Below are 23,382 nucleotides of genomic sequence, written 5' to 3' on the forward strand. Positions count from 1 at the left end.
TATTGGGGTTCAGTAACGTCAGCTGTTCCCCTGCTGTGTGTGTGGCAATCCCTCCTACCTCCTCCTACCTCCTCCTCCTCCACCTGTCCCTGGGCTCCAACACCGCCAGTTGCCGTCCAGAAGTGCTGTACGCACAGTCAACAGTCCCTCCTCTGTTATTGGGGTTCAGTAACGTCAGCTGTTCCCCTGCTGTGTGTGTGGCAATCCCTCCTACCTCCTCCTACCTCCTCCTCCTCCACCTGTCCCTGGGCTCCAACACCGCCAGTTGCCGTCCAGAAGTGCTGTACGCACAGTCAACAGTCCCTCCTCTGTTATTGGGGTTCAGTAACGTCAGCTGTTCCCCTGCTGTGTGTGTGGCAATCCCTCCTACCTCCTCCTACCTCCTCCTCCTCCACCTGTCCCTGGGCTCCAACACCGCCAGTTGCCGTCCAGAAGTGCTGTACGCACAGTCAACAGTCCCTCCTCTGTTATTGGGGTTCAGTAACGTCAGCTGTTCCCCTGCTGTGTGTGTGGCAATCCCTCCTACCTCCTCCTACCTCCTCCTCCTCCACCTGTCCCTGGGCTCCAACACCGCCAGTTGCCGTCCAGAAGTGCTGTACGCACAGTCAACAGTCCCTCCTCTGTTATTGGGGTTCAGTAACGTCAGCTGTTCCCCTGCTGTGTGTGTGGCAATCCCTCCTACCTCCTCCTACCTCCTCCTCCTCCACCTGTCCCTGGGCTCCAACACCGCCAGTTGCCGTCCAGAAGTGCTGTACGCACAGTCAACAGTCCCTCCTCTGTTATTGGGGTTCAGTAACGTCAGCTGTTCCCCTGCTGTGTGTGTGGCAATCCCTCCTACCTCCTCCTACCTCCTCCTCCTCCACCTGTCCCTGGGCTCCAACACCGCCAGTTGCCGTCCAGAAGTGCTGTACGCACAGTCAACAGTACTCCACTGTTATTGGGGTTCAGTAACGTCAGCTGTTCCCTTGCTGTGTGTGTGGCAATCCCTCCTACCTCCTCCTACCTCCTCCTCCTCCACCTGTCCCTGGGCTCCAACACCGCCAGTTGCCGTCCAGAAGTGCTGTACGCACAGTCAACAGTCCCTCCTCTGTTATTGGGGTTCAGTAACGTCAGCTGTTCCCCTGCTGTGTGTGTGGCAATCCCTCCTACCTCCTCCTACCTCCTCCTCCTCCACCTGTCCCTGGGCTCCAACACCGCCAGTTGCCGTCCAGAAGTGCTGTACGCACAGTCAACAGTCCCTCCTCTGTTATTGGGGTTCAGTAACGTCAGCTGTTCCCCTGCTGTGTGTGTGGCAATCCCTCCTACCTCCTCCTACCTCCTCCTCCTCCACCTGTCCCTGGGCTCCAACACCGCCAGTTGCCGTCCAGAAGTGCTGTACGCACAGTCAACAGTCCCTCCTCTGTTATTGGGGTTCAGTAACGTCAGCTGTTCCCCTGCTGTGTGTGTGGCAATCCCTCCTACCTCCTCCTACCTCCTCCTCCTCCACCTGTCCCTGGGCTCCAACACCGCCAGTTGCCGTCCAGAAGTGCTGTACGCACAGTCAACAGTCCCTCCTCTGTTATTGGGGTTCAGTAACGTCAGCTGTTCCCCTGCTGTGTGTGTGGCAATCCCTCCTACCTCCTCCTACCTCCTCCTCCTCCACCTGTCCCTGGGCTCCAACACCGCCAGTTGCCGTCCAGAAGTGCTGTACGCACAGTCAACAGTCCCTCCTCTGTTATTGGGGTTCAGTAACGTCAGCTGTTCCCCTGCTGTGTGTGTGGCAATCCCTCCTACCTCCTCCTACCTCCTCCTCCTCCACCTGTCCCTGGGCTCCAACACCGCCAGTTGCCGTCCAGAAGTGCTGTACGCACAGTCAACAGTCCCTCCTCTGTTATTGGGGTTCAGTAACGTCAGCTGTTCCCCTGCTGTGTGTGTGGCAATCCCTCCTACCTCCTCCTACCTCCTCCTCCACCTGTCCCTGGGCTCCAACACCGCCAGTTGCCGTCCAGAAGTGCTGTACGCACAGTCAACAGTCCCTCCTCTGTTATTGGGGTTCAGTAACGTCAGCTGTTCCCCTGCTGTGTGTGTGGCAATCCCTCCTACCTCCTCCTACCTCCTCCTCCTCCACCTGTCCCTGGGCTCCAACACCGCCAGTTGCCGTCCAGAAATGCTGTACGCACAGTCAACAGTCCCTCCTCTGTTATTGGGGTTCAGTAACGTCAGCTGTTCCCCTGCTGTGTGTGTGGCAATCCCTCCTACCTCCTCCTACCTCCTCCTGTCCCTGGGCTCCAACACCGCTAGTTGTTGCCTGGTAGTGCTGTACGCACAGTCAACAGTCCCTCCTCTGTTATTGGGGTTCAGTAATGTCAGCTGTTCCTCTGCTGTGTGTGTGGCAATCCCTCCTACCTCCTCCACCTCCTCCTCCTCCACCTGTCCCTGGGCTCTAACACTGCTAGTTGTTGCCTGGTAGTGCTGTACGCACAGTCCCAACAGTCCCTCCTCTGTTATTGGGGTTCAGTAATGTCAGCTGTTCCCCTGCTGTGTGTGTGGCAATCCCTCCTACCTCCTCCACCTCCTCCTCCTCCTCCACCTGTCCCTGGGCTCCAACACCGCTAGTTGTTGCCTGGTAGTGCTGTACGCACAGTCAACAGTCCCTCCTCTGTTATTGGGGTTCAGTAACGTCAGCTGTTCCCCTGCTGTGTGTGTGGCAATCCCTCCTACCTCCTCCTACCTCCTCCTCCTCCACCTGTCCCTGGGCTCCAACACCGCCAGTTGCCGTCCAGAAGTGCTGTACGCACAGTCAACAGTCCCTCCTCTGTTATTGGGGTTCAGTAACGTCAGCTGTTCCCCTGCTGTGTGTGTGGCAATCCCTCCTACCTCCTCCTACCTCCTCCTCCTCCACCTGTCCCTGGGCTCCAACACCGCTAGTTGCCGTCCAGAAGTGCTGTCCGCACAGAGCCAAACACCTCGCCAATGTGTTAGTGGGGTTCAGCACCGCCAGCTGTTCCCCTGCTGTGCAGCCGGCAACGTGTACTGCGACCGCCACGCAGGCACAACAAGTTAAATTTAAGGGAACCTGCCCCCCCCCCCCAGGCGTTTGTTACTGAAGGAGACACCTTGTGCAGCAGTAATGATGCAAAGGGAAAAAGTGCCTCTTTTCGTGGTGCTCCTTGCACATGCTGATCCTAACACTTATGAAAAGTGCCCCCTCCTACCGTGATACCGTACGGTTGGTGGAACTTTCCTTTGTGATGTGACGCAGCACAGCCGTCATTCTTACCCCCTTGGAGCCGTGCGCCGCCTCCTCAGCGTTGTTTGAATCAGTCCCGGAGCCTGCGCTGTTAGGTTAGCCCTTGGCCGTAGGGAGATGAGTGAGAGGTGGAGGTTCAGATATGCACTGCGCATGTCCATGGATCTCAGGCCCCCAGTGGGATTAAATCAGAAGACAGTACGAGGCGGGCTCTTGGCCAGCGCGGCCGCACAGGCGCAGCCAGCCTGACACCAAATGATGTCAGAAGACGGGCAGCGCAAAATGTGTGCATGGCCAAGGGCTAACCTAACAGCGCAGGCTCCGGGACTGATTCAAACAACGCTGAGGAGGCGGCGCACGGCGCCAAGGGGGTAAGAATGACGGCTGTGCTGCGTCACATCACAAAGGAAAGTTCCACCTACCGGACGGTATCACGGTAGGAGGGGACACTTTTTATAAGTGTTAGGTTCAGCATGTGCAAGGACCATAATTAAAAGAGCTAAGTTTACCTTTTCCAGCATTAGTGCTGTACACGATGGCTCTTTCAGCTACAAACGCCTGGGGGGGGGGGTTAAAGTTTCCCTTTCAACTTGCTCCAGTGCAGGCTTCGGCCTACACTCTGCTCCCTCTCCTCCTCCTGCTGACCCTGGGCTCTAACACCGCCAGTTGGGGCCCAGATGTGCTAGCTGCACAGAGCCAAACACCAGCCAATGTGTCAGTGGGGTTCAGCACCGCCAGCTGTTCCCCTGCTGTGCAGCCGGCAATGTGTCCTGCAACAGCCACGCAGACACAAGAACTGAAATTGAAGGAAACCTGTCCCCCCTCCCCCAGGCGATTTTACGTTTTACAGCCACCTTGTACGACAGTAATGCTGCATGTGTGCAAGGTGGCTCAGAAACTTAATCTCCTTGCCCATGTTGAAGTGAACACGTCTAAAAATGAGTCCTCTGCGACCATTAAAACATCCCTCAGGTGTGATTTTCCTTAGTATTGACACGCAACAAGCTCCTTGGTAACGCTGCCCGTCTTCTGGCATCATTGTTTGGCTGCCTGCGCCTCTGCGGCCGCCCTGACCCACACAACGCCCCTCGGTGTCTTATTTCTTGGGACTGCGAGGGTGTGATTGATGGGCATGAGCGGTGCATATCTTCGCCTGTCCCTCATCTCCTTCCGCCTTCTTCAGACTGTGCGGCTTCATGGCCGCGGCATGCGATAAGGGATCAGCTGACGCCGCACAGTCTGAAGCGGGTGTAAGGACCCGAGTGCGAGAGGCGAACATATGTGCTGCGCCAGGCCATGAATCCCAGCCCCGCAGTGTTTTAACAATGTTAAGACACTGCGGGGCTGGGATTCATGGTCATCGCGAACCGCACCGGCCGACATTAAATGAGGTCAGAAGATGGGCAGCGCTAACAGCGCTAGGCCGGGGGATAACACGACAGCGCAGACTCCTGTACAGCAAATAACAACGCTCAGGAGGCTGCACCCAGCACCAAGGTGGGATTCTTGACATCTGTGCTGCGTCTCATTACGAAGGGAACTCGCGCCTCCAACACAGTTTGACTGTATAAAGGGCTAAATGTTATACGTGTTTCATTCAGCGTGTGCAAGGAGCAAAATTAAAAGAGCAACCTTTGACTTGTGCGGCACTACTGCTGCATAAGCTGTGGCTCTTCTAGTTTGTAACCCCTGAGGGGGGGTTAAAGGTTACCTTTGAAATCGGTTCAATTAGGCTTCGGCCTACACTCTGCTCCACCGGCAGAGCCCGGGCTCCAACAATGCTAGTTGCTGTCCGGAAGTGCTGGCTGCACAGAGCCAAACACCTCGCCAATGTGTCAGTGGGGTTCAGCACCGCCAGCTGTTCCCCTGCTGTGTAGCCGGCAACGTGTCCTGCGACCGCCACGCAGGCACAACAGACCCAAAGCTGCCGCCAGTGCAGGCTTCGGCCTACACTCCCCTCCCCCTTGCTCCTCCTCCTGCTCCTCCTCCTGCTGACCCCGGGCTCTAACACCGCCAGTTGGGGCCCGGTACTGCTAGCTGCACAGAGGAAAACACCAGCCAATGTGTCAGTGGGGTTCAGCACCGCCAGCTGTTCCCCTGCTGTGCAGCCGGCATCGTGTCCTGCAAAAGCCACGCAGACACAAGAACTGAAATTGAAGGGAACCTGTCCCCCCTCCCCCAGGCGTTTGTACGTTTTTAAGGCCACCTTGTACAGCGGTAATGCTGCATGTGTGCAAGGTGGCTCATAAACGTATTCTCCTCGCACATGTGGAACTGAAAACACGTCTAAAATGTGTCCTCTGTGTGACCATTTAACCGTCCCGGTGGTGTGACTTTCCTTTGTAATGACACGCTGCAACCCCCTTGGTAGCGCTGCCCGTCTTCTGGCATCATTGTTTGGCTGCCTGCGCCTCTGCGGCCGCCCTGACCCACACAACGCCCCTCGGTGTCTTATTTATTGGGACTGCGAGGGTGTGATTGATGGGCATGAGCGGTGCATATCTTCGCCTGTTGTCACTCATCTCCTTCCGCCTTCTTCAGACTGTGCGGCTTCATGGCCGTGGCATGCGATAAGGGATCAGCTGACGCCGCACAGTCTGAAGCGGGTGTAAGGACCCGAGTGTGAGAGGCGAACATATGTGCTGCGTCAGGCCATGAATCCCAGACCCGCAGTGTTTTAACAATGTTAAGACACTGCGGGGCTGGGATTCATGGTCATCGCGAACCGCAACGGCCGACATTAAATGATGTCAGAAGATGGGCAGCGCTAACAGCGCAAGGCCAAGGGATAACACGACAGCGCAGACTCCTGTACAGCAAATAACAACGCTCAGGAGGCTGCACCCAGCACCAAGGTGGGATTCTTGACATCTGTGCTGCGTCTCATTACGAAGGGAACTCGCGCCTCCAACACAGTTTGACTGTATAAAGGGCTAAATGTTATACGTGTTTCATTCGGCGTGTGCAAGGAGCAAAATTAAAAGAGCAACCTTTGACTTGTGCGGCACTACTGCTGCATAAGCTGTGGCTCTTCTAGTTTGTAACCCCTGAGGGGGGGTTAAAGGTTACCTTTGAAATCGGTTCAATTAGGCTTCGGCCTACACTCTGCTCCACCGGCAGAGCCCGGGCTCCAACAACGCTAGTTGCTGTCCGGAAGTGCTGGCTGCACAGAGCCAAACACCTCGCCAATGTGTCAGTGGGGTTCAGCACCGCCAGCTGTTCCCCTGCTGTGTAGCCGGCAACGTGTCCTGCGACCGCCACGCAGGCACAACAGACCCAAAGCTGCCGCCAGTGCAGGCTTCGGCCTACACTCTGCTCCATCTCCTCCTGCTGCTGACCCCGGGCTCTAACACCGCCAGTTGGGGCCCGGTACTGCTAGCTGCACAGAGAAAAACACCAGCCAATGTGTCAGTGGGGTCCAGCACCGCCAGCTGTTCCCCTGCTGTGTAGCCGGCAACGTGTCCTGCGACCGCCACGCAGGCACAACAGACCCAAAGCTGCCGCCAGTGCAGGCTTCGGCCTACACTCCCCTCCCCCTTGCTCCTCCTCCTGCTCCTCCTCCTGCTGACCCCGGGCTCTAACACCGCCAGTTGGGGCCCGGTACTGCTAGCTGCACAGAGGAAAACACCAGCCAATGTGTCAGTGGGGTTCAGCACCGCCAGCTGTTCCCCTGCTGTGCAGCCGGCATCGTGTCCTGCAAAAGCCACGCAGACACAAGAACTGAAATTGAAGGGAACCTGTCCCCCCTCCCCCAGGCGTTTGTACATTTTTAAGGCCACCTTGTACAGCGGTAATGCTGCATGTGTGCAAGGTGGCTCATAAACGTATTCTCCTCGCACATGTGGAACTGAAAACACGTCTAAAATGTGTCCTCTGTGTGACCATTTAACCGTCCCGGTGGTGTGACTTTCCTTTGTAATGACACGCTGCAACCCCCTTGGTAGCGCTGCCCGTCTTCTGGCATCATTGTTTGGCTGCCTGCGCCTCTGCGGCCGCCCTGACCCACACAACGCCCCTCGGTGTCTTATTTATTGGGACTGCGAGGGTGTGATTGATGGGCATGAGCGGTGCATATCTTCGCCTGTTGTCACTCATCTCCTTCCGCCTTCTTCAGACTGTGCGGCTTCATGGCCGTGGCATGCGATAAGGGATCAGCTGACGCCGCACAGTCTGAAGCGGGTGTAAGGACCCGAGTGTGAGAGGCGAACATATGTGCTGCGCCAGGCCATGAATCCCAGACCCGCAGTGTTTTAACAATGTTAAGACACTGCGGGGCTGGGATTCATGGTCATCGCGAACCGCAACGGCCGACATTAAATGATGTCAGAAGATGGGCAGCGCTAACAGCGCAAGGCCAAGGGATAACACGACAGCGCAGACTCCTGTACAGCAAATAACAACGCTCAGGAGGCTGCACCCAGCACCAAGGTGGGATTCTTGACATCTGTGCTGCGTCTCATTATGAAGGGAACTCGCGCCTCCAACACAGTTTGACTGTATAAAGGGCTAAATGTTATACGTGTTTCATTCGGCGTGTGCAAGGAGCAAAATTAAAAGAGCAACCTTTGACTTGTGCGGCACTACTGCTGCATAAGCTGTGGCTCTTCTAGTTTGTAACCCCTGAGGGGGGGTTAAAGGTTACCTTTGAAATCGGTTCAATTAGGCTTCGGCCTACACTCTGCTCCACCGGCAGAGCCCGGGCTCCAACAACGCTAGTTGCTGTCCGGAAGTGCTGGCTGCACAGAGCCAAACACCTCGCCAATGTGTCAGTGGGGTTCAGCACCGCCAGCTGTTCCCCTGCTGTGTAGCCGGCAACGTGTCCTGCGACCGCTACGCAGGCACAACAGACCCAAAGCTGCCGCCAGTGAAGGCTTCGGCCTACACTCTGCTCCATCTCCTCCTCCTGCTGACCCCGGGCTCTAACACCGCCAGTTGGGGCCCGGTACTGCTAGCTGCACAGAGAAAAACACCAGCCAATGTGTCAGTGGGGTCCAGCACCGCCAGCTGTTCCCCTGCTGTGTAGCCGGCAACGTGTCCTGCGACCGCCACGCAGGCACAACAGACCCAAAGCTGCCGCCAGTGCAGGCTTCGGCCTACACTCCCCTCCCCCTTGCTCCTCCTCCTGCTCCTCCTCCTGCTGACCCCGGGCTCTAACACCGCCAGTTGGGGCCCGGTACTGCTAGCTGCACAGAGGAAAACACCAGCCAATGTGTCAGTGGGGTTCAGCACCGCCAGCTGTTCCCCTGCTGTGCAGCCGGCATCGTGTCCTGCAAAAGCCACGCAGACACAAGAACTGAAATTGAAGGGAACCTGTCCCCCCTCCCCCAGGCGTTTGTACGTTTTTAAGGCCACCTTGTACAGCGGTAATGCTGCATGTGTGCAAGGTGGCTCATAAACGTATTCTCCTCGCACATGTGGAACTGAAAACACGTCTAAAATGTGTCCTCTGTGTGACCATTTAACCGTCCCGGTGGTGTGACTTTCCTTTGTAATGACACGCTGCAACCCCCTTGGTAGCGCTGCCCGTCTTCTGGCATCATTGTTTGGCTGCCTGCGCCTCTGCGGCCGCCCTGACCCACACAACGCCCCTCGGTGTCTTATTTATTGGGGCTGCGAGGGTGTGATTGATGGGCATGAGCGGTGCATATCTTCGCCTGTTGTCACTCATCTCCTTCCGCCTTCTTCAGACTGTGCGGCTTCATGGCCGCGGCATGCGATAAGGGATCAGCTGACGCCGCACAGTCTGAAGCGGGTGTAAGGACACGAGTGCGAGAGGCGAACATATGTGCTGCGCCAGGCCATGAATCCCAGCCCCGCAGTGTTTTAACAATGTTAAGACACTGCGGGGCTGGGATTCATGGTCATCGCGAACCGCACCGGCCGACATTAAATGAGGTCAGAAGATGGGCAGCGCTAACAGCGCTAGGCCGGGGGATAACACGACAGCGCAGACTCCTGTACAGCAAATAACAACGCTCAGGAGGCTGCACCCAGCACCAAGGAGGGATTCTTGACATCTGTGCTGCGTCTCATTACGAAGGGAACTCGCGCCTCCAACACAGTTTGACTGTATAAAGGGCTAAATGTTATACGTGTTTCATTCGGCGTGTGCAAGGAGCAAAATTAAAAGAGCAACCTTTGACTTGTGCGGCACTACTGCTGCATAAGCTGTGGCTCTTCTAGTTTGTAACCCCTGAGGGGGGGTTAAAGGTTACCTTTGAAATCGGTTCAATTAGGCTTCGGCCTACACTCTGCTCCACCGGCAGAGCCCGGGCTCCAACAACGCTAGTTGCTGTCCGGAAGTGCTGGCTGCACAGAGTCAAACACCTCGCCAATGTGTCAGTGGGGTTCAGCACCGCCAGCTGTTCCCCTGCTGTGTAGCCGGCAACGTGTCCTGCGACCGCCACGCAGGCACAACAGACCCAAAGCTGCCGCCAGTGCAGGCTTCGGCCTACACTCTGCTCCATCTCCTCCTCCTGCTGACCCCGGGCTCTAACACCGCCAGTTGGGGCCCGGTACTGCTAGCTGCACAGAGAAAAACACCAGCCAATGTGTCAGTGGGGTTCAGCACCGCCAGCTGTTCCCCTGCTGTGCAGCCGGCATCGTGTCCTGCAAAAGCCACGCAGACACTTGCTCTTGTACCTTCTGCTCCCCATCCTGGTTCCAGTACTGTCAGCTGGTTCTGGGCAGAGCCTTTGGCTTAGGTGCCTCCCTCTGGGTATCCGAGTTCCACCAACGTCAGGTGGTCCTTGGTAGTGCTTTCAGGCACGGGTACCTCCTGCTTAGTAACCGGGTTCCAGTAACGTCAGCTGGTCCTCGGTAGTTCCATTGGCTCTTGGACCTTCGGCTACCCATCCGGGTTCCAGCACCGTCAGCTGGTTCTCGGCAGTGTCTTTTGCTCTTGTACCTTCTGCTCCCCATCCTGGTTCCAGTACCGTCAGCTGGTTCCGGGCAGAGCCTTTGGCTTAGGTGCCTCCCTCTGGGTATCCGAGTTCCACCAACGTCAGGTGGTCCTTGGTAGTGCTTTCAGGCACGGGTACCTCCTGCTTAGTAACCGGGTTCCAGTAACGTCAGCTGGTCCTCGGTAGTTCCATTGGCTCTTGGACCTTCGGGTAGCCATCCGAGTTCCAGTTCCATCAGCTGGTTCTCGGCATTTTCTCAGCCTTCTTGTACCTTCTGCTACATTTCCAAGTTCAAGAGACTAAACACGATGACCCGGAAGACCACCCCTAAGATGACGACGACACCAGAGACGACAACCACCGTGATGACGACGACCCTGGAGACGATGACCCTGAAGACCACCCCGATGACGACGACCCAGGAGACGACGACCCTGGAGACGACGACGACCTGGAAGACCGAGAAGCAGAAGAACAAGAGGCTGCAGAACAAAGAGCAGAAGAACATTAAGCATAACACTAAATATCAGAGCAAAAAATATTATCTAAATTATAAGCAGAAGAAGACTAAGCAGTGTATGGGGGTGAGTCCGTTCCTCCTCGTGGTGCCCCTGGATAAAGCCTGATGCTGCAGGCCAAACTGAACGCGGACAAATGTAACTCTTTTGTGACAGGCAGAACGGAAGGTGTAATCTTCAAACTTTTATAGATAACAACTACGGGAATGCCTGTCACAAATAAGAATATGATGAAGAAGTAGAAAATGATGAAGATAATAGTAAAATAAAAAGAATATGAACAATGTAACCAAAAAAAATAATAGGTAGAAGATGAAGAAGAAGATGAATAAGGTGAAGAAGTTGATGTCAAAGAAGCTGATGATGAGGATAATGAAGAAGAAAGTGTGGGAGAAGTAAAAAAGAAGGTGAAGGGCGTGGAAGTAGTGAAACATCAATATCTGACAAAATAAAAAAAAAATTAACATAGTCAAAATCTTTCTACCGCCGAACGTCATAAAAAAAACCAAAATCCTGCTATTCTATTACATTGGGCTAAACCTCTGTGCCTTTAATATCTCCGCCACGTCCCCCAATACATCCTACATTATTCTTAGTTGTTTTCCTTCATGTAGAATGAACCTACAAGTTTATAAAGGGTTTATTTTAATTCCGATATTTTCGTCCCATTGACTTGCATTGGGATCGGGTATCGGTATCGGATTAGATCCGATATTTTGACGGTATCGGCCGATACTTTCCGATACCGATACTTTCCGATATCGGAAAGTATCGCTCAACACTACTCATCACTTATACCACACGAGGAACGACGTAAAAAATAAATTTTAACCAATTCTTCACCAGCTGTTGATTTTTTCATTTTGCCTCCCAAAGATTGCAGTAAGACTCGCCGCACATTTATCTTGTGCTCTGCGCTGACCATTTGCACTGAGGTAAATCTCTGAAATATGTGATTCAGACGGAACTTCTGGCTGAAGATTCACAGTGAGTCAGATGGAGGCACTATGGACACTGTCTGACTTGTGATCCAGTGGTGTCCATCTTTTTAGGATTGCATAAAAGTGCCATCGGACACAGTTTTGTGCACCGCTGAACAGAGGCCAGGCGAGTCCAAAGTAACTCTGCTGCCTCATTATAGTGAATGTATCCTTCGGGGGTTTCATCTGAATCACTTCACTCAGAGATTTAGTGCCATGGTTTTTTCGGGATTTCTTTGGCAGTACTTCTAGGGTTAATGCTATTTGGCATCTCTTTGGGTTGGGGAGGGCTATATTTACCTGCCCCTATACTGTGACATTGTCAGTTGTACATCCGATCTCGGCTGAGGAGCTGACCCCGTGAATACCTGTGTGTATTGCTTATTCCTGTTTGCGTGTTTGTGTATGACCCAGTCTGTTTCCCATTTTTGTATTTGTCTCCTGATTCGGTACTTCTCGTGATACTCCTGGTTTTGATCTCTGCTTTGTCCCCTGACTTCCTGCTCGTTAGTCATTCTGGTACCTCGTCTCTCTCTCTCTCTGGATTCTGACCCTGGCTTGTCTGTCACCATGCTATTTGTCTCTCCCCTTGGATACCGCGCTGTCCTCTGGTCTGACCTCGGCTCGCCTGACACTTCTCTCGGCTTCCCCAGCTCCAGTCATTGTCCCTGGGAGTTCAGGACCTAGCCCCTCATCCAACCACTCCCACGGTGAGCACGTGCTGCAGGTCCTGTTCACCTGTAGGCGTGCTCACAACAGCGTTTCAAGTCACAGCATGAGTTCCCGGATTTCCCAGCACGTCACCGGACACTCGTGCAGTCTCAAGGGGTAAGTCTGTTACGATGTCCATCACATTTAGATGGAAACCCCAAGGTAAGTGCTCAGCGTAGAGCACTGGATAAATGTGATCCCAAACGTTATATACAATGTTTCCAATAAAAGCTTCAACTCAATCCACAAAAAAAGCAAGTCCCCACTCAGGAATGTCATCTGTTAATGGAAATATAAGGGGCTTCCACGTTACTGGTAGCACGAAGGCTCTAGAAAAGCAAAATGGCTCCTCACCCGCCAAAAAAAATCATCAGATTCTCAGCTCCTAAATTCGAATGCCCGCTCCCTTCTGAGCCACACAGTGTACCTAAACCACATATTGTGTCCATGTTTGGCATTTCTAAAGTAATGAGAGCCTGCCTACCTTACGGGTGCATGCCTCCAGAAGCACAAACTGGGCAAAACGTACTGGTGACTGCAACATACTGGCCACTACAGCGTACTGGTCACTACAATGTGAAAATGGGAGAAACTCAGGAGTATAAGGATAAGAAATACTTTATTGTTACATATACATAATAGTTACTTAGTGCCAAAAGACAAACATGATAAAAACCAGGATGGTGATAAGAGTGAATAAGGATCACCAGGTGTGCCACATCTATGGGGTCAGCATGCATACAGTGTAAGTAAGAGACCTCTGTTGTAATGGCACATACATACGTTGGCCGGCCTGGCACAAAAATAATGATGAACAAGGTTACTCTTACCGCTGCTGAATCCTAAGATGATGCACACCAGGGTGGATCCCTAGGTACGGGATCCACCCTGGTGTGCATCATCTTAGGATTCAGCAGCGGTAAGAGTAACCTTGTTCATCATTATTTTTGTGCCAGGCCGGCCAACGTATGTATGTGCCATTACAACAGAGGTCTCTTACTTACACTGTATGCATGCTGACCCCATAGATGTGGCACACCTGGTGATCCTTATTCACTCTTATCACCATCCTGGTTTTTATCATGTTTGTCTTTTGGCACTAAGTAACTATTATGTATATGTAACAATAAAGTATTTCTTATCCTTATACTCCTGAGTTTCTCCCATTTTCATATCGCTTTTATGGAGCTAGTTTTCTATGGTGAGGGGTTGCTGGGCACTACTTAGTGTTACCCTATTCCTCTCAGTATCGAGTATGTTGCCTGGTTTTGGTATTATATTTTATGGTCACTACAATGGCAGTTTGCAATTTTCACTTGACTACATTCATTGCTGCTTGTTTCTGGAAAATACCCATGGAGTCAAAATCGTCACTACACCTGTAGATACATTCCTCAAGGGGTACAGTTTCCAAAATGGGTTAACTTGAGGGGGGATTCTGCTCTTCTAGCAATTAGGTGCTCTGCATGTTGGGTCCGCAAACTGCAAATACCACAGCGTTCCTCCCGAGTCTCTCGACATGGAGAGTAGTACTGTACAGCCACATATGGGGTATTCCCACGTTCAATAGAAATTGTGGGACACATTGCCAATTTTACCCACTTCTTGTGTGAAAATGTAAAATCTGGAGCTAAAACGGAATTTTGGTGGTAAAAATGTACTTATTTTTTCTTCACTGCCCAATGGTATAAAATTCTGTGACACACCCGTGGTGTTAATATGATTACTGCACCCCTCGATTAATTCATTGGGAGGTATAGTTGGTAAAATAGGGTCACTTATGGGGGGTTCTGCTTTTCTGGCACCTCATGGGCTCTCCCAGCAAGTCATGGCACCTGCAAACCATAAAGGCTCTCCATGCCTTCTGAGCTTTGCACTGTGCCTGAAAAATATTTCCCAATTAAATGTAGGATATTGGCGCACTCAGGAAAAAAGGACCTCAGTTTGATGTAAAATGTTCCTATTAGCCATTAGAAAAATTAAAAACTTAGGGCTAAAACAACATTTTAGTGGTAAAAATGTAATTTATTCTTTCCTCACCACTCAATGATATAAAATTCTGAGTCACATGCGGTGTCAACATGATCACTGCCAAGATGAATGCATTGGGTAGAGCAGTTTGTAAAATTAGTTCACATGTAGGGGGTTTCTGCTGTTCTGACAGGTCAGGGGCTCTGATAATGTGACATGGCACCCTCAAACCATTCCAGCAAAATTTGAACTCCAATATGGTGCCTCTTCCCTTCTGAGCTTTGCACTGTGCCTCAAAAGTAGTATTCCCTCACATATGGGGTATCAGTGTACTCAGGAGAAATTACACAACAAATTGTATGGTGCAATTTCTCCTGCTACCCTTATGAAAATGCAAAATGTGAGGCCAAAATAACGTTTTTGTGGGGAAAATTTGATTTTTTTATTTTCACGGCTCAAACCTAACCTGCTGTAAAGCACCTTGAGGGGTCTAGTTTCCAAAATGGGGTCACTTATGGGGATTTCCACTGTTTAGGCACACCAGGTGCTCTCCAATTGGGACATGACAAGACCTTCTAAGCACAGTTTCTTTGTGTGTCCTAATACTTAAATGCACAGAATTCAAAGAAGGTGTACTCAGTTTTGTATGACTGTATATTTGACATCCGTATATGTCTGCTGTTTAACTGCCGTAATTACCCCATTGTACGCTAATTATATTGAAGCCTAAATTGGCTGTTTTCCGATTTTTTTTTTTTTTTTTTAGAAGTCAGCAAATCTCTTTGCTGAAGTCTTCTGGGATGTAATCAATGCTCTGGAGGTCGGTTTCCTGCTGGATCACAATACCTTTATAATTGACCTGGGAGTTGGACTATAAGAGCAGGTGTTTCTAGTTATTTGTTGGGGTGATTTGGGAACTTAGTCACATACTATATTGTACACAAACTAGCTTTTTTTTAGTTTGCTCTAATATACAGTATACTGTATATATGTTTTTTTCTGATTGTTTCATATTCAGGCGATCATGATTCTGTATTCATACTATAAATATAATTTATCTAATAATAAATATAATAATAGGGATCGTTTGTACATTTTTTTTAGGCCAAGTGTCTTGCAAAGGTCTAGCTATTTAATGAACATTCACAGCTTGTAGTCTCTTTGATTTGTGATTTTTCAAATCATTTTTTCCACCTTGGTTTTATACATTGGTAATAAACTCAGACAGATAGAATCACAGTTAGATAAGTATGTACTTCTATTTCTTATTAGTATATTGTTAATTTCTTCCGGATTAAAATTAAAATAACCGTCCATTTTGGAGACCTAATGTCTGCAGTAGTACATGGTTTTGGTTGATGCTCTTAAAATTGAAGGTCCAGATAAAGGTCCAGGATACAGATGGACGATAACTTACCGTAATTAAGTGCCCCCTCCATTTTCATGTGGTTTTCTCCCAGCACTCTGGTTTCCTTCCGTACTCCGAAACATACTGATGTACTGAGGCTAATTGTATTTGTGTTTGTGTTCCTGAGGTAGTGAAATTAGATTTATCAGCTTCAAAGGAGGCCGAGACTAATGTGAATGAATATATCTATACAACACCGTGGAATATGTTAGTGCTAAATAAATTAAGAATAATCAATCAATCAATGTCGCTCTATTCTTAACAGAGAATAGACCATCAGGAGATTGGTTTGAGTTAACGACTGCTATGTGGTCAAGTATAAAAAGACAATTTTGCTAAATGAAGTCTCTTTGCAAATATTAATGAATTCCCACTAATGAGTATGCTACAAATTTTTATTTAGACCATAATTTAATTGATTTGGATGTATTATTGACAAAAACATTGTATAACTTTGCCATAAAATAGCTGGAATGGTAACTATCTGGAATAAGTTCCTAAGAAAAGGTCTGTATATCCAATTTAAACAGTGATATATAACTGACAGCCATAATTTAAAGCACCATTCCAGTATTCTTTTATTGCAGCGCTGGAGTAGTGCTACTAATCTTAGTTTCCTTCACTTAGTCTTGCTCTTACCAGTTGTAGTCTTCACCTTCTGTTGGTGCTGCTCCGGTTGGTCTCCAGTAGTTTCTGACTTGCTGGATTGCTCCAGTGTTTGCTGGGCGATCTGGAAGTCACAACACAAAGTCTATGAGACCGTTACCTCTAACTTCCAATCAGTCAGAAGCTGCAGTCACAAGATGGTGGATCGGGACCGGCCAGCTCCCCGGGAAGAGCTAAAGACAGCGGCTCATTAGTATAAGACTAGGATCTGGGAACTTAAATTAGTAACACCACTCTAGCGCTGAAATAAAAAAAATTGCTACAGTAGGGCTTAAAAAAAAGAACATGATATTCCTTATAACGATTTTGATCTTTATTAAATGTCTTGTCACTTCATGGTTATGTCTTCTCTAATATTAGATGCTGTACTTTACAGTTAATAACACTACTGAAACATAGCACCTATGAGGAGGAGCAGCAACCCGAAAGCAACCTTGCCAGTGGCATGACTTGAAACTCCTGAAAACAATATGTAATAGATCTTACCAGACACTGTAAAGTAACACACTGGCGCTATGTTCTGGCCCGAAACTCCAGCCGCAGGCACCTTGCGACCCTGCCAGCCAATAATAAAAATCAAAAAATCAACAAGTGGACACGTCAGTTCATAACAGCGAGGTAGGTGACTGAGATTCATTCGTAGTCACATTTCCTCCTGCTAGCGCGGCACCTATTTGTTGATTTTTTGATGTAATAGATCTTGTCTACCTTATACCGATTTTAACATAGATGTCTTATATTTGCCTCCTTGACATGGGTGTGGCTTAAACCTCTATAGTTTTGCTATTAGACCTGCTGCGATGCTATGTTAGCCCATTGGCACAGCACCACAACCATGTCATGTTTACCTTTCTACTTTTCCCAAGTCATCAGATAATGAACTATTTGGGTTTAGGTTCAACTTATTTGTCATGACATAGTACTAGTTAAGGTACCTTCACATTAAGCGACGCTGCAGCGATAGCGACAACGATGCCGATCGCTGCAGCGTCGCTGTTTGATCGCTGGAGAGCTGTCACACAGACCGCTCTCCAGCGACCAACGATGCCGAGGCCTCCGGGTAACCAGGGTAAACATCGGGTTGCTAAGCGCAGGGCCGCGCTTAGTAACCCGATGTTTACCCTGGTTACCAGCGTAAAATGTAAAAAAAACAAACACTACATACTCACCTTCGTATCCCCCGGCGTCCGCTTCCTGCACTGACTGAGCGCCGGCCCTAACAGCAGAGCGGGGACGTCACCGCTGTGCTGTACTTTCACTTTCACTTTACGGCGTTCAGTCAGTGTGGGAAGCGGACGCCGGGGGATGCGAAGGTGAGTATGTACTGTTTTTTTTTTTTTTACATTTTACACTGGTAACCAGGGTAAACATCGGGTTACTAAGCGCGGCCCTGCGCTTAGTAACCCGATGTTTACCCTGGTTACCAGTGTAAAACATCGCTGGTATCGTTGCTTTTGGTGTCAAACACGACGATACACGCTGGTCTGACGACCAAATAAAGTTCTGAACTTTGTTCAACGACCAGCGATATCACAGCAGGATCCTGATCGCTGCTGCGTGTCAAACTAAAGGATATCGCTATCCAGGACGCTGCAACGTCATGGATCGCTAGCGATATCGTTTAGTGTGAAGGTACCTTTAGGGTACAAGTAACCTTTGCCACTATCTACAGAATTTTGTTAGCCATTTGAAGGTCTTCCAACCACTCGCTTGATATCATAATTACTGACATGTATGCTCAATTAATTTCGAAAACTATTTGTAAGGACTGTTACATTTTTAGTTAATTTGGCATTTTTTATCATATCTGCCCTTTTACAGTTATATGAAAAAGTTTGGGCACCCCTATTAATCTTAAGCTTAATGTTTTATAAAAATTGTTTTTTTTGCAACAGCTATTTCAGTTTCATATATCTAATAACTGTTGGACACAGTAATGTTTCTGCCTTAAAATGAGGTTTATTGTACTTACAGAAAATGTGCAATCTGCATTCAAACAAAATTTGACAGGTGTATAAGTATGGGCACCTCACCAGAAAAGTGACATTAATATTTAGTAGATCCTCCTTTTGCAAAAATACAAAAATAACAGCCTCTAGTCACTTCCTGTAGCTTTTAATGAGTTTCTGGATCCTGGATGAAGGCATTTTTGATCATTCCTCTTTACAAAACAATTCCAGTTCAGTTAAGTTTGATGGTCGCCGAGCATGGACAGCCCTCTTCAAATGATCCCACAGATGTTCAATGATATTCAGGTCTGGGGACTGGGATGGCCATTCCAGAACAGTGTAATTGTTCCTCTGCATGAATGCCTTAGTAGATTTGGAGCGGTGTTTTGGATCATTGTCTTGCTTAAAGATCCATCCCCTGCGTAACTTCAACTTTGTCACTGATTCATGAACATTATTGTCAAGAATCTGCTGATACTGAGAGGAATCCATGCGTCCCTCAACTTTAACAAGATTCCCGGTGCCGGCATTGGCCACACAGCCCCAAAGCATGATGGAACCTCCACCAAATTTTACTGTGGGTAGCAAGTGTTTTTCTTGGAATGCTGTGTTTTTTGGCCACCATGCATAATGCCTTTTTGTATGACTAAACTCAATCTTGCTTTCATCAGTCCACAGGACCTTCTTCCAAAAAGAAATTGTCTTCTCCAAATGTGCTTTTGCATACCTCAGCCGACTCTGTTTGTGGCGTGCTTGCAGAAACGGCTTCTTTCGCATCACTCTCCCATACAGCTTCTGATTGTGCTGATTGTGTGTTGTATAGTTGACTGATGCACAGTGACACCATCTGCAGCAAGTTGATGCTGCAGCTCTCTGGAGGTGATCTGAGGATTGTCCTTGACTGATCTCACCATTCTTCTTCTCTGCCTTTCTGATGTTTTTCTTGGCCTGCCACTTCTGGCCTTAACAAGAACTGTACCTGTGTTCTTCCATTTCCTTACTATGTTCCTCACAGTGGAAATTGACAGGTTAAATCTCTGAGACAGCTTTTTGTATCCTTCCCCTGAACAACTATGTTCAATAATCTCTGTTTTCAGATCATTTGACAGTTGTTTTGAGGAGCCCATTGGGCCACTCTTCAGAGGAGATTCAAACAGGAGAACAACTTGCAAGTGGCCACTTTAAGTAGCTTTTCTCATGATTGCATACACCTGGCTATGAAGTTCAAAGCTCAATGAGGTTACAAAACCAAAAAAAGTGCTTTAGTAAGTCAGTAAAAAGTAGGTAGGAGTATTTAAAACAAGAAAATGATAAGGGTGCCCATACTTATGCACCTGTCAAATTTTGTTTGAATGCAGATTGCACATTTATAATTTTTTTTTTTAAATTTGTTTATTTATTAATCACAAATAAAATACAGTATACATATTCGTCTTTGTTATTGGCTTGCATGGTTACATTTGCAAGAAACAAAAAAGACAGAGCATACATACACTAATCATTTACATATAAAAAACATATGTGAAATTATGGAACTGTCAGTACGTAAAGTTCCTAAACTACAACTAAACTAAGCCTCTAGAACGACTACTACGCCGCCATTTAACAGTAACATTATGCTCTCCATTGCGCAGTGTCTGCAGAACAAGAGATCAATAAACTATATCTTTATCAATTGGTTAAGTCACAGAGTGAGATGGGAGGTATTCCATCTATCCCAGATTTTATAAAATTTGCCCGGGCAACCCCTATTCTGATAAAGTGTACGCTCATATGGGACAATCGTATTCACCAACTCGATCCAGGACCCAAGGGAGGGGGGTGAGTTTCCCATCCACCGCAACGCCAACATCTTCCGTGCTAGAAATAGCGTTTCTCGTAGAAAAATCCCAACATAATGTTCCCAAGCCTCCTCGTCCCACACTCCGAACAGACAAACCAAGGGTTCAAGAGGAACCGGGATTGACAGCAGAGAAGTCAATAACGATGTTACCTGCCTCCAATATTGAAAAATAATGGGGCACTGCCATATCATATGTATGAAATCGGCGTCTGGCGAATGGCAACGCAAACATTCCGATGTCGAATATCGACCCATCCGAAAAAGTCTCATTGGAGTCAAATATGACTGATGAATTATGTACAACTGGGTCATCTTATTATTAATTGACGGGGATACTTTAAGGGGGAGTCTAGAATTTCTTCTCATTCTTCGTTTTGCATATCAGGGATAAGTCCCTCCAACTTGCCTTTAACCAAATCTATAACGGAGTTCGTTCCCATCGATAACAGATATGTGTACAGAGATGAAATAAGACCCTGAGGTCCCTGTGATTTAAGAATACCTATCGGGGCAAAGATGAAATGTTGCGGTTAGCTCCCACATTTCTAATATATGACTGAATGGCTGATCTGAGTTGCAGGTAATGAAAAAATTGAGATCTTGGAAAAGCATATCTAGCTTGCAGCTGTTCAAAAGACATAAAGACCCCCTGATCATATAAATCTCCCACCGAGAGAACCCCGTAGGAAACCCAAAAACCTGCAGATGGGTGATCCACCAACATTGGGAAATAACCATTATCCCATAAAGGCATTTCGGCAATGATATCCCCAAACCCAATAATTTTTTTAATTTGTCTCCAAGTTGATCGTGCCAATCGGAGCATGGGTAACAAGCGGGGAGCGTTTACTTTTTCTAATTCCAGAAGACCCAATGGACATTTAGCACCAGCAGAACCAACCAGGTGACTTTCAGAGTTAAGGAGACAGTTATGAGGCATCCATTTACATATTTCCCTAGCCTGTCCTGCCAGATAGTATAAAAAAAATCCGGTAATGCCGCTCCTCCCCCCTGCTTAGACCTCTGCAAAGTAGTCAATTTAAGTTTAGGCCTGCTCTTCCCCATATGAATGAAGCAACTTGAGAGTTTAAGTTGGTGAAAAAGAATTTTTTTGAAGACAATAATTGAATTTAGGGAGCAATATCATTTTAATGAGGTTAATGTGGCCTGCTACAGATAATGGAAGCTTACTCCTAGATGTAAATTTCGATTTAGCGTAGTACAGCAGAGGGAAAATATTGAGTTGTAAGTCCGACCTACTATGTTGGGACATATACAGTGGGGCAAAAAAGTATTTAGTCAGTCAGCAATAGTGCAAGTTCCACCACTTAAAAAGATGAGAGGCGTCTGTAATTTACATCATAGGTAGACCTCAACTATGGGAGACAAACTGAGAAAAAAAAATCCAGAAAATCACATTGTCTGTTTTTTTATCATTTTATTTGCATATTATGGTGGAAAATAAGTATTTGGTCAGAAACAAACAATCAAGATTTCTGGCTCTTACAGACCTGTAACTTCTTCTTTAAGAGTCTCCTCTTTCCTCCACTCATTACCTGTAGTAATGGCACCTGTTTAAACTTGTTATCAGTATAAAAAGACACCTGTGCACACCCTCAAACAGTCTGACTCCAAACTCCACTATGGTGAAGACCAAAGAGCTGTCAAAGGACACCAGAAACAAAATTGTAGCCCTGCACCAGGCTGGGAAGACTGAATCTGCAATAGCCAACCAGTTTGGAGTGAAGAAATCAACAGTGGGAGCAATAATTAGAAAATGGAAGACATACAAGACCACTGATAATCTCCCTCGATCTGGGGCTCCACGCAAAATCCCACCCCGTGGGGTCAGAATGATCACAATAACGGTGAGCAAAAATCCCAGAACCACGCGGGGGGACCTAGTGAATGAACTGCAGAGAGCTGGGACCAAGGTCTGTAACAAGGCCTACCATAAGTAACACACTACGCCACCATGGACTCAGATCCTGCAGTGCCAGACGTGTCCCACTGCTTAAGCCAGTACATGTCCGGGCCCGTCTGAAGTTTGCTAGAGAGCATTTGGATGATCCAGAGGAGTTTTGGGAGAATGTCCTATGGTCTGATGAAACCAAACTGGAACTGTTTGGTAGAAACACAACTTGTCGTGTTTGGAGGAAAAAGAATACTGAGTTGCATCCATCAAACACCATACCTACTGTAAAGCATGGTGGTGGAAACATCATGCTTTGGGGCTGTTTCTCTGCAAAGGGGCCAGGACGACTGATCCGGGTACATGAAAGAATGAATGGGGCCATGTATCGTGAGATTTTGAGTGCAAACCTCCTTCCATCAGCAAGGGCATTGAAGATGAAACGTGGCTGGGTCTTTCAACATGACAATGATCCAAAGCACACCGCCAGGGCAACGAAGGAGTGGCTTCGTAAGAAGCATTTCAAGGTCCTGGAGTGGCCTAGCCAGTCTCCAGATCTCAACCCTATAGAAAACCTTTGGAGGGAGTTGAAAGTCCGTGTTGCCAAGCGAAAAGCCAAAAACATCACTGCTCTAGAGGAGATCTGCATGGAAGAATGGGCCAACATACCAACAACAGTGTGTGGCAACCTTGTGAAGACTTACAGAAAACGTTTGACCTCTGTCATTGCCAACAAAGGATATATTACAAAGTATTGAGATGAAATTTTGTTTCTGACCAAATACTTATTTTCCACCATAATATGCAAATAAAATGATAAAAAAACAGACAATGTGATTTTCTGGATTTTTTTTTCTCAGTTTGTCTCCCATAGTTGAGGTCTACCTATGATGTAAATTACAGACGCCTCTCATCTTTTTAAGTGGTGGAACTTGCACTATTGCTGACTGACTAAATACTTTTTTGCCCCACTGTATATACCCAAATACTAAAAGTCAGATACTATGGGTAACGAGGAAAGAGTATTAAGATTAGATGCTGGGGACTGAGAGAAAGGTAATAGGGCAGATTTATCCCAGTTAATATATAGGCCTGAAAACCCACTAAATTTATCTATGGTAGCAATCACCCTCGGCAACGTCTCTTCTGTTTTATCCATGAATACTATCATGTCATCAGCGTACAAACCAATGGTATCAATGCGGTCCGCTATTTTGATACCATCATTACCAGGGGAAGATCGTAGACGTATAGCTAATGCCTCTATTGCTAGAGCAAATAGGGCTGGGGAAA

The sequence above is a fragment of the Ranitomeya variabilis genome, chromosome 1 (assembly GCF_051348905.1).
Source record: "Ranitomeya variabilis isolate aRanVar5 chromosome 1, aRanVar5.hap1, whole genome shotgun sequence".
In the NCBI taxonomy this organism is placed as follows: Eukaryota; Metazoa; Chordata; class Amphibia; order Anura; family Dendrobatidae; genus Ranitomeya; species Ranitomeya variabilis.